Source organism: Gouania willdenowi, chromosome 3, assembly GCF_900634775.1.
Source record: "Gouania willdenowi chromosome 3, fGouWil2.1, whole genome shotgun sequence".
NCBI classification, from domain to species: Eukaryota; Metazoa; Chordata; class Actinopteri; order Blenniiformes; family Gobiesocidae; genus Gouania; species Gouania willdenowi.
This window is the reverse complement of record NC_041046.1, coordinates 6,622,705-6,634,417: the sequence shown is the minus strand read 5'-3', so window position 1 is coordinate 6,634,417 and position 11,713 is coordinate 6,622,705.

Here is an 11,713-nt window from a genome sequence, read left to right as displayed (position 1 = left end):
GTGGAGGCAATTTGTGTTTTACTTTTGAATAATTTGGAAGTTGGGATTATTATCCTCATTGAGAGTTTGCATTTTTTTGCAAATGTTATTTTCTTATTTTGTAATTCACAGTAATCAAATAAATATTTGCATTGAGAGTACAATAATACAAAGTTAAATATTTAATGACGTTATTGCGTTATAAGTGCTGATTTGAGTAAGTGGTGGGAACTGTAAAGAGTGAAGCGGAACCTTTGTGTGGGAGGCGTTCCCCTCAGGTTGGGTTTTACGGAGCAACTTCCTGTTTCCTCTCTGGATGTGAGTCCATCGTCTTCATTGCTTTCACTAAATACTGCATTTTTCAGGTCAGTTGACGCTGTAATTCGTCACACATTCTGCTGTAAGACCATTATTACTTAATGAGTTATCAGTGTTTCACTGTTGTAGAAGCCACTGGTGATTATTGGACGGTGTTTGTCGCTGGGCTGAGATCAGACTTGTCAAGTTTTGGATTTGAAAATATGGGACATTTTCTGTTTCCCGCTACGAGCCGTCCCACCACCCCAACCAAGCTCCAGTATTCCAAGTATACAAGAAATCTAAAATACCCACTTGTCAACCACTTATTGAACACAATTAGGTGATTAGAATTTGGTAGGTTTAACTTTGTTGACATTGAAATGCTGTGAATATTCCTATTAGGGCTTGGCGATATGGACCAAAACTCTTATCTCGATATTTTGTTCTGAAAATGGCGATACGATACAAATCTCGATAATTATTATTTCAAATGAAGTCTGACCAGAAAGACATTTCTTGGTTAAATATGCTGATTTAAAATGCCACACAGGCCCATTTATTAACAAACAGCTGCACAATAAGTTCTGTAGTGTGGCTTGTTTAAGGGAAGGTCTGGGTTAGGACGCACTCAGAAATCAATCTCACTGAGCTTTACCTGCTGTTCTGAGAAGTAGAGAAAGCAATGACTCCTAAAATGAGTATTTTGATACAAAATGATTCATGTATATGCAATAGTGTAGTTTTCTATATCGCCAAAATAGAAAACTCGATGTATCTTGGATCTCGATATATCTCTTAGCACCAATTCCTACATTATAATACAGCCTAAAATGATAACATAAATGTGTATAAAATGCACATTTGTTTATTTAATATACTTACAGTTCATATACAAGTCAACAGATTGCATATTTACTGTTAATTTCACATTGCGTGTCTTTAAGTCAGACATTTACGTTTTATTTTCATTAAATATTTTCTTTTAATTTCTCATGCTCATTCATGTGGTTCTCTGGTATTCCCTATTGACTTATTAGACACATTTGTAGCAGACTTTGCATCCTTTAACACTTTTTGGAAGGGGTGTACAGAGATGTCCAGAAGAAAAAGTAGTAAGCTTAAAAAAAAGTAAAAGGCTAAAACTCGCGGCGAGTTGCCACCGCTGCACGCCAATGACCTGCAGCACCTAGGATGGTGGGTTTACCTCTTTCCAGTTGAAAATGTACCAACTTATAGTATACCAGTTGTATGGGCGCTTGGTCTCTTAGTTGTCCTCTGTAGAATGCTGTCTGGCACTGTAACATTTCTGCATGATTAACATTTTTGTGTGCTTTGCTTGTAGTTGATTTTGGTTAATATATTTAGTTGTATCAATGCACATTAACATTCATAATATATCTAACACAAGCACATTAATATTCATAATATATCTAACACAAGCACATTAATATTCATAATATATCTAACACAAGCATATTAATATTCATAATATATCTTATATATACTCTGACATTTGTAATTTTTTTAACCACGGACGCAGGACTTTATTCATGATTCATGATGGTATTGATCATGAATGTTTAAAAAAATTCATATTCAGTTCCATAGAGAATAATTAAAAACCTCTTCAAAATCTACTTTTTTGTGATTTATTTTTTTACCAGCGACTTTTTTTTGTTGAATGTTTTTTAAAGGGGAGGTATTATGTAAAATCGACTTTTTCAAAATTTTATTTCAAATACTTTTGTAAAAAAAAAACCATAGCTTATATTGTCTGTACTCATTAATGTACACATTAAAATAAAAATGTAAATAAGACTCGTACCCCTCCCCCGCTTCCAACTCCGTCATCAGCTGCAGTAACAGCAAACAGCTGATAGATAACTGCGTGTCGATGGGTTTACTCTGTTCATCGTAGTAGCTGCCTGCCTTTTTAAGATAACTGCTTTAATTTAAAACAAGAGCTAATTTGAAAGATGATTAATAGGTTTTTTATCGCTCCTTGCACGCTGGAGGTTCGATCCGTTCCACACATATTTAGTATACACAAACGGATGTAATTTTCTACATATTACTCCACGGCGGACTAATATGTGAGCGCATAGCGCTCGCGCACCGTACGGACCTGCTTGGAACAGGTCACAGGAGTGGATTAAACTGGTTTTTCACTTGAACGGGAAAACACGCAGATGCTTATCAGGTATGTAGATCCCTATATCTTCCACTTTAACTCATTCAGTGCCATTTACGAGATAATTTGTCAATTTAAATCCAAACACTCACTGCCATTGAGGAGAAAACTCATTTTTTCACAGAGATTACTAGAATACACCCTGGTGGAGGTCCCTCATCAATATCTAAGCTGTAATATGATGTAGTAACCAACTGGTGCCCTGAAGGTGGCAGCAACACACCTTTAGATGTGAGATTAGCCACTGATGCACCATTAGCTAAGGAGGAAGAAGCAGGGACGAAGGAGATTATGGCACTATGAAGTGATATTGTGATGTATACAACAGCTCACAGCACCATACTAACAAAGAACATGTGTGGACCTGAGTGGATTATCTATAATGTTGCGATCGTGAGATAAAACCAACTAATTGGGCTAAACGGGTCATTGCTGCGTGTCGGGAGGAAGAGAATGTTAGGTCTGTGTGATTGACGGGGGGAGCAGATACAAAATACAGTAAGAAAAACATTCAACTATAAGCCAGATAGCAAAATAATAATAATTTTGCAATCAAAAGCCTTGTCTCAGTGTTGTTATTTATTTATTTTTTTTAGAAGGAAACCAATGTTACAATAAAGCAAAAAAAAAAAATCTTCAAAGTCACTGACAGTTTTTTTTATATAGAAATAGCCTGTTTTCTCAGCTTTTTGCTCTGGTACTGGGAGAACGAATTTACTCAGTTCCAATAGTCATTTTCCAGTTAGTGATTCAGATTCACACACAGTTCACGTCATTTTTACTCTCAAGGCAAATCGCTCCGGTATCATCAGTCCTCATTCACTGGTCCAGGTTTCCCTCTCAGTGAATCAGCAAAGCGCTGTGCCCCCTCGGGGCTATCAAACAACTTACTAGATCCACGGAAAGTTATCTTCAGCAAAGCCGGGTGTGCCTGTACTCAGCGCCAAGTGAGCAAAGCTGCTTTTTCACTGCGTCGTATCCTTTCCTCTTATGTATCACAGCGGCCGATAAATCTTGGAAAAACATAACCGTGTTACCAGCGTGTTTCACAGCCTGGTTCTTTCGTCCCATCTCCCACGAATCATTCATCACCCTTTGTTTATCCCGGTAGTTGTGGAAGGGCACAAGCACGGGTCTTGGTCTCTGTGAGGCGAGGGGTTTGGGGCCGAGGGTGCGGTGTGCTCTCTAAAGTTTGAGTAGCCCTTTTGTAGCATCAATGTGTAGCACTCCGGGGAGCCAGCACTCGAAAAACCGGGTCGGCTCAGTCCCCTCCGTCCCTTCGGAGAGCCCCATGATCCGAACATTCTTCCTACGGCCCCTATTTTCCAGGTCGTCGAGTCAGCTGCATCTTCGAGGGCCGTGATGCGCCACTCAGACTCGTTCAGCCTGCTTCCATGGTAGGGATGTAACGATTAATCGCAAGGCAGTTAAAAATCGATTCATAGGTATCACGGTTGATATCGATTTTCTGAAAATTGAATCGCAGTACTTTATTTAACCAGCAGAGGGCGCTATCCACAAGTGTAGGCGGCGGGCGGAGTCTGCTAATACTTTCTTTCTGGCCGCCTTCTACTCTTAAATATGTTAATAAATGATTCATTGCCCCTTTAGCACCGAAAGAATATCTGTAATATTACTTGAATATCTGTAAAAGTCACGTTTTTCTATTAGCTCTGTCTGCTAGCATAGCTTCTCTTCTTCACTGCAATATATATGCATGCCAACCGACCACTGTGTTACCAGCGCCCTCTGCTGGTCCAAACAAATATGATGTAAATCAGTGTAATCACGGTTTTTTTTTTTTTAAGTCCAAATGTTAAGGCACAAAATACATTTTCAGTTGCACTTTTAAAAAGAAAAAGAACTATTATGTAGTTTTGCATTGTTTATTATAGAACCAGAATTTAAATTAATAGGCTTCATTTTCATTTGTATTATTCCTTTATTTATTTCATTCAAGATTTATTTTTAGTTAAATTGCATTGTTTTGAATAGTTTATCAAGGAATTCTTTTGACAATGAAAATTAAAAGGAAAATAGTACAGTATTTTCTAGTTTTTTTCCCAAAAAAAAAAATTTGTCAACAGTCCCATTTTGTAAAATAAATCGTGAGAGAATCGTATCGTGAACCCAGTATCGTGAATCGAAGCGTATCGGGAGTTGAGTGAATCGTTACATCCCTATTCCATGGTTTTCAAGCATATCGTCCTGTTTCCTGAGCTGCTCCAGTAGTGGTGCTAGCTACTCGTCGATCGCTTTGGTAACATTGGCCGTCATTTCAGTTATTGTCACCTGTATAAATTCACGCATACTAGCGTCCAAGCTACCCCGATCAGTGCTAGCCTGCTGCGCCTCCACGTTAGCATCCTCTTCGGAAGTGTGTCTCGCGGCGGTTTTCTTGCGTGGCTTATTTTCCTGTCTTAAAAAATAGTTGTTCAGGCTCATTTTAAATTAATCTACTGATCAGCTCTTGGTTCTGTGGTTCTTAGTTGGGGTAAGTGATAGTGTAAGTGAAATGTCTTGCCAGCACCCACGAGCACAACCCATCCTTACGCCGCCATCTTGGGAACCCCGGAAAAATGAATAGTTAGATTCATCGATGCATTGAAAAAATAATCTCTAGATTAATCGTTTAAAAAATAATCGTTTATCCCAGGCCTAGTAGAAATAGCAATATTTATGTATCAACTTCAGTGCAGTCACAAATATGAAAGTTCTTTATTTTCTGTTTTAGTAAAGTTAACACATGTTCAGACTTTCAAAACAGACTTCTACAATTTAGGATATCTACAAAGAATAAATCTTGGCACACACGAGAAAAAAATATTATTAGACTTGAGTTATTCATGAATGTAAACATACTTGATTTTACTGTGCATTTATTAGGGCCCGAGCACTAATTGTGGTGCAAAGGCCCTAGGTCGTTTGTGTAAAAAAATAACTTTATTTCAATAGTTTTTTTTTTTAAGCTATAGGAAGCCATTGCAAAAGAGTCAAAGATCCACATGAGGCTCCCGAGCCGCAGGTTGCAGACCACTGCCCTGGGAGAACCACTGCTGAACATCTGGCCTGGCATCATAGTCCATCAGTTCTGGTCCCTCCATGCTTGTTCTGATGAGCGTGTACACTATCGCTGCGCTCTGAATGTTGTTCCTTTTTACTGCTGCCCTCAATGTGAGCGTGCACTCAGTGAAGGGCTCGTATGCCTGGCTCTGGCCCCCGCTCTTTCTGCTGGCCTGGCTGCATCTGCGGGCACGGGGCAGTTCCTGGGTTTGCGGTAGCGGTTTTGGCGTTGCCTGCCAATAACTTCCGGGTCCCATCCTTTCTTAGATAGATGTTTTACATTGTTTTGTACAAAAGATAAATATGCTATTGGTTGACAAAAAATTGGGATTTCAAATATGAGTAAAATATTTCTGATTATAATTCACAATTATGAATTAAAGATGAAGATGTTTGTCTTTTGTACAAAAGATAAATATGTTATTGGTTAACAAATCATCGGAATTACAGTTATGAGTTAAATAATCTTGATTATAATTTTTTCTATAATTGAGCAGCTCCGCAGTAAACAATGTTTTGTGTTTTAGGCATCTTAAAAATGCTATTTATTTTTGGATTATTACTGATCTACCTAACCATGTGTGTATTGTTTGACACAAACATGAAAACAACAGTTTCAAACGTGCATTTTTATTCTTCAATGTGAGCATATGCAACATTAAAAGTTATTCTTTGCCTCACGGTGACGGCGTTCCACATTCTGTCAGTTTCTGCATTCAACAGTGGATGCTGTTTTTATTGGTCGATTCCGTGATGCTATCTGTGATTCCGTTAGCATGGAAATTATAGGGCCCTACTAACGTTCCACGTCTCCTCGACGTGCAGTCAGGATTTCTGGGAGACACATGTCAGGTTACGGCGTCGGGGTCTAGTTGACCTAGAGAGCTTCGTGTAGCATTGAGATTAACTGCCGAGTTACCTGTGCTGGTAAGGTTACATAATATGAAATATAGCAAAGTTTTGGAAGCTCTGGTTTTGCCTTTTTTGTTTCCGTTTATGGCAATTCATATGCACTTTACTTTTGTAACTAGAAAGAATGACCTATAAGTATCTGTGGTATTTTAGTTCAAGCTTGAAATGGTTGGGTGCGCTTTTTTGCCCATGAAAAACATTTGTTCAGAGATTGAGCGACACTGCCATGTTGATTTGTACAGATGTTTTGTATTTTTGTGGGTTTTATAGATATATTTTAGATTAAAGAAATGTAAAATGTACTTTTGCGGTACTGTATTAACTAGGGGTGTCCCGATCCGATTTTAATATCAGATATTGATCCGATATCAGCCAGAAAACGAATATCGGATTTTATCGGACTGCATCTAAAATCTCTGATATACGCGCTCTGGTAAGTTTTTGTCCCCGTCCTCAGTTGTTCCCACCATATACTAACTGAAGTAAACTGGAGTTGTTTGCACTTTAAAAGTATAACGTAACATCACATGATCAAGCCTATTCTAATATTCCACACTACGAAATAAGTAATAAAAGTATGTATGATGCATGCTGATATCGTATCGATATTGACCAACACCCAAGGCTACAATATCGGTATTATATCAGAAATGAAAAAGTTGTATCGGGACATTCCTAGTATTAACATTGTTTATGAACGAAATAAGAACTAAATATGGATGAAAGACAGTGAATAGTCCATTGTTCTCACTAAATGCTACATTTTTCAGATTGCCCACTTCACTGCAACGGCAGTCCCAGTGCTTGGGGCCTGTAACACTAGCAGAGGAGCTAGCGGCGGCGAGACGCTACTGGAAAGAAAAGTGGAGAGGAGCAGTTCAAACACCGTTACCACTGTGTCTTACTGGTAACCCTGTTGGGAACAAAGCTTTCTGCTTCTGAGAGAAATTCCAGTGGATGCTGAAATGAAAATGATCCTTCCTGACTAACGTATCCACCATAACACCAGTAAACAATTAGGTTCCAACTTCCCAATCTGTTCCAAATATGGATCCAGCAGAAAAAATTGCGGCGTCTGCCTCCATTCCCAAAGTTCAGCTGCACAGATTACAGGTCCAGCAGCCGTCAGTCACTGATTGTGTTTTCAGTGAGAGGAAGAATGTGGAGCAGCTGCTCCCAGAGCGTCTCCACATAAAGGAGGAACCAGAGATGCTCAGTGAAGGTCAGGAGGAAAACCAGCTTTGTGTGCAGCAGGAGACAAATAGTGCTGCTTGTCCTGTTAAATGTGAAGATGAAGAGGAGAAGCCTCAGGTCTCCCAGCTACACTGGAGAACACAAACAGAAATTAACATGAAGGAGGAACCTTCAACCTACAGTTTAAATGAATTAATTAAAAGACAGACTGTGGTAATTAGCAGCAAAGGACCAGAAGCAGCCCAGAACCCAGATCCAAGCAGTTTAGTACTACAAGGTCCTGATGGAACGGAAACAGACTCGTCTCAGACAGAAGATAGTAGTGAGGATGATGATGATGAAGACTCTGATAGATGGCAGAAACCTCTGTCAGAGTCTGAAACTGATGCTGAACCTGACTTTGACTCCACCAGGAAAAAGAGAAAGATGTCTGACTCTAGGAAAAGTGCTGAAATGGGATGTAAAGCTTTCAATACACAGATTAGTTCATTTCAACAGATTTGTTCAAAGAAGATGATTCTGGTAAAGATGACATCTGAATGTGTGGGTGGTAAGAAAGCATCACTCAGTAAAGCTTTAAAACTGAAAATCCACGCTCGAGAGAAACCATTCAAATGTGATGTTTGTAGGAAATGTTTTAACCAAAAGGGACACTTTCAATCACACATGATAATCCACACAGGAGAGAAACCATTCAAATGTGATGTTTGTAATAAATGTTTTAACCTAAAGTCTAACCTACAGGTACACATGAGAATCCACTCAGGAGTGAAACCTTTTGAATGTGATGTTTGTAGGAAATGTTTTAACCAAAAGGGACACCTTCAATCACACATGATAATCCACACAGGAGAGAAACCATTCAAATGTAATGTTTGTAATAAATGTTTTAACCGTAAGGATTACCTGCAGTTTCACATGAGAATCCACACAGGAGAGAAACCATTCAAATGCAATGTTTGTAATAAATGTTTTAACCGTAAGGAATACCTGCAGTTTCACATGAGATTCCACACAGGAGAGAAATCATTAAAATGTGATGTTTGTAGTTAATGTTTTCCCCAAAATGCTTCCCTGTTTACACTTTTAAAAACGCACAAAGGAGAGAATCCCTTAGAATGTGGGCAGCCACAGTGTAGCGCCCAGGGAGCTGTTAGGCGAAGGGACTTGCTCAACATCCCACAGTGATGGCCCAGGGGAGATTTGAACCAGTGACCCTCCGATTACAAGTTCTTACTTAACCACTAATGTTTTAACAAACTTCTCACTTTGACAAACATAACAATCTACTGATGAGAGAAACCTAGTGGATGTGATGTTGATAATATTAATCCTGTATTTTTTTTTCTCAATAGTTCATTATTTTTTTAGCTACATAGGTTTAGGTAGTTGAAAATAGAAGTGTAGTTAGAGTTTTGTAAGTTAGTATTTTTATTATGTTAACAGATTTTTGCAGACGTTTTAGAGTTGAGCAGTTTGTATTTACGATTATTTTTTTAAAGTGTATTTTTTTTACTAAGTGTAACTGTAAACAATTGTTTTCCTTTGAATATTAAAGCATCATCTGTGTTACTTGCTCTTTAAAAATAAAAAGAAAGAATTACAATTCTGTTATGTACTTTTTTCACCGATTACATTTACAGCAAATTTTCCCAATAAATATTATTAGTTAGTGAACTTGTCATGAGCATGTGTAGGTGCAGACCCAAATGCAGGGACGGAGGTGCAGCATTATTCCAATATTTGTTTCTTGAGGCATTTTCAGACAAGCAGGGATACGGCACACAGGTAGTCAATCCAGGGAGGTAGAGGTAATCAAAAAGGCAAATCAAGAACACGGAGCAAGGGTAAGAATGTCCAAATGCAGGGAAAAAAACACAAAACCAAGTTCAGGTGGCCACCCATGAGGCGTCGCAGGTGAAACGGGACCAGGGCTCTGGTGGCCTCCCATGAGGCGGCGTAGGCAAAGCAGACGGTGACACCTCTGGCGGGCCAGGCGAAGAGGGCGCAGGTGAGACAGATGAGAAGACCTCTGGCGAGACAGATTAAGTCACCTTCGACAGACCAGACGAAGAGGGCTCTGGCGAGACAGACGGGAAGACCCCCGGCGGGCCAGATGAAGAGGGCTTCGGCAAGCCGGGAGCTGGCGGCCTGGTGTGGGGAGCCGGGACTGGCGGCCGGGTGCGAGGACACCAGGTACGCCAGGGACCTGCACTGAACTGAAGCAAAGCCTCCCCATTTATACCCAGCAATTAATCAGTTGCAGCTGGAGACCAATCAGCAGGAGAAGGCTGCTGGGAGGGAGGCCAAGATTTCCTGCCTGCTCTCCAAAATAAAACCCCATCCTGACAGAACTAATTAACTGGAAAAGATCTGAGGCAGTTTCTAGGTACATTAGTCCCACTCTGGCTTTCTAAAACCTGCAGTAGAAAAATAATGTAATGACGAGCCTCCAGCCATAATCCAAGTTTTGTAGTATTTAATGAAGCACGTTGAAACCCGACAACTGTGGGCTGTAGTCGACGCCAAAATCAAACAGAACACAGCCACCAGGTACCGTCTTACTCTGTTCAAACTCACAACCGACAGAACCCGAATTTACACTCTTTTTCCCCGCTTACACACCTCCTCCCCCCCAGCCTCCCAGCCAATCACCACTTACAACACCCGTTAACAAAGATACACATTGGTAGGGAAAGCTGTACGTAACGGTGGTGCATTCAAAGCCATGGGACATCTCAACATTAGTGAATCATTGAATACACAAGTAGAACAACATACACATAGGACCCAGTCCGTTACACAACCCCCCCTCACAAAGACCCTCGCCCTCGAGGGTTACTGAACAAAGTCCTTCCAGCGTGCAGGGGGCCTCCGTATTCTCCGGGGCCTTCCTGTGGCAGGGGTTATTGAATCAGATGGAGCCCAGGAAAAGCATGTTAGCTCCTGATCAATGTCAGTGTAAGACCCTTGAGGGGGTTCAGGAGCAAGCCAGGCACGTCCAGGCGTTTCTGGTGGAGATGGTGCCAGTTGGGGGGAGGAACACGGAGCAGGTAAGCAAGCACCAGTCTCAGGACTCAACCATTCTGGGACGGCTGAACCCCGGTATGGAGACAGCTGGTCCTGATGTAACGCAACTCTCCTCCCTCTTGGTGGCAGCTGGACTCGGTAAACTACAGTACCTCTCCAAGCCTTTCAAGGATTCTGCACGGCCCCACCCAGTTACTGTCCAATTTAGGACACCTACCCTTTCTTCTCTGCGGGTTATATACCCAAACCAACTCCCCGGCTGCAAACTGACGTCCCGTGGCCCGGATGTCATAGTTCCTTTTCTGCCTCGCGCCTGCAGTCTCCATCTGATGTCTTGCAAAACTGTGGGCAGATTCCAGGCGGTCCTGCAGTTTCCGAGTGTAGTTCGGCCCCAGGAGGTCAGTAGGAGTATCCGGTGGTCTTCCCACTAACATCTCAGCTGGGGTTCGGATCTCCCTGCCCAGCATCAGGAGAGCCGGGGAACATGAAGTGGAATCCTGGGCAGCGGAACGGTAGGCCATCAGCACCAGTGGGATGTGGTTGTCCCAATCCCGTTGATGACTAGCTGTCACGATTGCCAACTGCTGAGCCAATGTGCGATTAAACCTTTCGACTAATCATCACTCTGTGGATGGAGTGGAGTGGTGCGGGTTTTCCGGGCACCTAGTCTCTCACACATGACGAATACACGAGATTCAAAGTTCCTGCCTTGGTCTGTGTGGATTGTCTCTGGAACCCCGAACCTTCTAAACATTCTGCCAATCAGAGCATCCACCACAGTCTCTGCCTCTTGATCAGGGAGACCGAAGTGTCCTGATCCAGGCGCTCCGTGCATCGCCCTCAGGACAGCATCACGTAGAGAATGTGGCACCACAACCTGCCACTGGATCTTGCCTGTCGCTGGTTCTTTCCAACCCCTTTGGAGAATCTCATCACAGAGACGCAGAGTTTCAAACATGGACCAGAGTCCCTTTGTTGCGCGTGAATGCATGGCTATGTCATCCCACTGTGGTTTCTGCTGTGTGCTTACCCACGTGACCACTG